The sequence below is a fragment of the Aotus nancymaae genome, unplaced genomic scaffold, assembly GCF_030222135.1.
Source record: "Aotus nancymaae isolate 86718 unplaced genomic scaffold, 86718_ANA_hifiasm-v0.15.2.pri h1tg000041l, whole genome shotgun sequence".
NCBI lineage: Eukaryota > Metazoa > Chordata > Mammalia > Primates > Aotidae > Aotus > Aotus nancymaae.
In genome coordinates, this window is record NW_026988455.1 from 9008229 (window position 1) to 9011351 (window position 3123).

Below are 3123 nucleotides of genomic sequence, written 5' to 3' on the forward strand. Positions count from 1 at the left end.
TTTTCCTAACAATGGGCGTGGGTGGGTGTGGATCCAGCCTGGCTCCCTCACCTGTTCCTCCTTATCACCCTGAGTACCCATTTAAGAGGCGGTCACAGGAGTTGTGGGGGCAGGGCAGGAGGCCAGCCCTGAGGCCTCTTAGATGGCCATGGGAAAGCACACATGTTGAGCACCTACTACGTGCCAGGCACTCCCCAGTCATCCTAAGACCCCTGGCAAGGCAAATGTTGCTCCCATTTCACAGATGAGAAAACTGAGGCTTAGAGAAGCAACCTTGTCCAGGGGCACACAGTTGAGAAGTAAAAGCTGGGATTCAATTCCATCTCTCTGCCTCCAGAGCCCATGCACTTTTCTTTTCTTTTTGAGACGAAGTCTCACTCTGTCACCCAGGCTGCAGTGCAGTGGTGTGATCTCGGCTCACTACAGCCTCTGCTTCCTGGATTCAAGTGATTCTCCCACCTCAGCCTCCTGAGTAGCTGGAATTACAGGCAAATGCCACCATGCCCAGCTAATTTTTATATGTTTAGGAGATGGGGTTTCACCATATTGGCCAGGCTGGTTTTGAACTCCTACCTCAGGTGATCCACCGGCCTCAGCCTCCCAAAGTGCTGGGATTACAGGCCTGAGCCACTGCACCCAGCCTCCCACATACTTTTCAATCTATCATGTTGTCAACCTGGAGGAAGAACAGCACCCCCTCTTCCACATGCACAGCCAGCCAGCCCTTAGGTGGTTTTGAACCGGTGGAGAATCACAGCTGATGTGTATGAGGCCTGGTGCTCTGGCTCTGGGTGAAAGCACAGACACTCAGGTTGCCTCAAACTCATAAGATCCCCAGCCTTTGGCCATAAGCAGGGGCCACAGAGAAGAGCTAAAGTGAGGAACAGAGAGAAGGTGGTGGGGGAAGCCCAAGGGCCCCTCCAGGGCAGGTCAGAAGCCCAGGGCCATAACGGAGAGGCTGGGGTGATGCAGCTGCTGACAGCCGGTCTCTGTGTGGTCTTGGGTAGGGAGACTGCTCCCCTCTGTGTGTGTGAGAGGATGGGTGTGGTCCCCCTCTGAGTCCCTTGTGTGCCTCTGACAATCTGTAAGGTTATCAGTAATTGCTTGCTTGCTCTTTTGAGACAAAGTTTCGCTCTCATTGCCCAGGCTGGAGTGCAGTGGCATGATCTCAGCTCACTGCAACCTCCATCTCCTGGGTTCCAGCAATTCTCCTGCCTCAGCTTCCCGAGCAGCTGGGACACACCACCGTGCCCGACTAAATTTTGTATTTTTAGTAGTGATGGAGTTTCACCACGTGAGAACATGCTGTGTTTGATTTTCTGTCCCTGCATTAATTTGCTGAGGATAATGGCTTAAGCTCCATCCCTGTCCCTGAAGATCTTCACATTTCTAACCTTCCAACAGATCTTCCTGGACAGGTTTTATCCCCAACCTATCTTCCACACTACCACCAAAGTTAAATTTCCACAATCCAACCCTGATCACATCACTCTCCAATAGTCTCCTGCATATGAGACAAAGGCCCAAACTCTCATGGTTTTCAAAGCCCTCCAGGATCAGGCCTCAGCTTGCTTTTCCTGTCTCATTTCTATCACCAGATTCCACTCTTATCCATTCTTTTCATCAAAACACTGGGCTTTCCCCCTGTATTTAACACGCCATTTGCTTCTCTTCCATAATCCATTGTCAGCCTTTTCCCAGCCAGCTCTATGTATATACATAAGTAGTTCATACATACAAGAGAAAGTATGACAAATTTATGGTTTAAAGAATAAAATAACAATTATGCTCCCAGCTAAACAACATTAGCAAAACCACCAATAAATAGTTTTTTTTTTAAGCCTCTGTACGTGCTAGAATGCCCTCCCAGGCCTTAGTCTGCATAGTAAACTCATCCTTTGGAAGCTGATTCCATTGACTTCCTCTGGGACGCCTCCATTGACACCCCCAAGGACACGATGCATCCATTATACCTCTACTATGGCATTTATAACTATTACCTTTGCTTACACATTTGTCTCCCTGGCAGGTTGAAGATGTCAGATATCTGATCTCTTAATCTCTGGTAACTAAAGGTCTAGTTACACAGTAAGTGCTCAGTAAATCATATGTCCACACAACCCAGTTTGCCTGAGATCGTCCTGATTTATATCTGTTGTCCTGGAGTAATTATTGTAAGTGCTTCCTTTCACTCATAAAAGCATTCTAACTTAGATGACCAAATCACCCTATCAATAAATGCCTAGCTGCCAATAGCACTATACTAAGTAACATGATGAATTAACAAATAACTTAATGAATAAAGACTTTAACTGCCAGAATTTAGGCAGGAAAAGCTGATGTCTAAATTCTGTGGCCACTGTTCCTTTTCCTCCAGAAGTGCTTGACTGTCCTGGAGACAGAGAAGGTGAGTTTTCATACACCAGATGCTCAATAACCTTTATTGCACAAATAAGTTGAAAAATGTTAGCATGTTCCTACTTCAAGAAAATCTAGGCTGGGTGCAGTGGCTCATGCCTGTAACACTAGCACTTTGAGAGGCCAAGGCAGGAGGACTGCTTTGAGCCCAGGAGTTTGAGACCAGCCTACGCAACATAGTGAGACCCCCTATTTCTACAAAAATTTTTTTGAAAACTAGAAAAAAAATTAGGCATGGTGGCATGCGCCTGTGGTCCCACTTTGGGAGGCTGAGGCCGGAGGATCACTTAAACCCAGGAGGTTGAGAATGCAGTAAACCGTGTTTCATGCCGCTGCACTCTAGCCTGTGTGAGACAGCAAGATTCCATCTCTAAAAAAGAAAAAAAAGAAAGAAAAAATCTGGATGTAAAATGTTAATTTATAGTACAAATCAGCGTGGCAGAGATTATTAAATATTACTTACGTTTACTACTTGGTTAAACCTAGCTGTAGTGAAATGTAAAGAGCTGACTTTGCAATTTATTGGAAATCAAAAATGCAGATTCTATACTCCTAAAATGTCAGTGGTTTAAAAAAAAAACTCATGATTCAAAAAACATTCAACAGATGCACTGTTTTTAAAAATATCTTCTCAGTATGTATGTATGAACACATATACACCAGTTAGGGTTGCCATTGTTCTTAGGGAAAGACAATCTCCTTGAG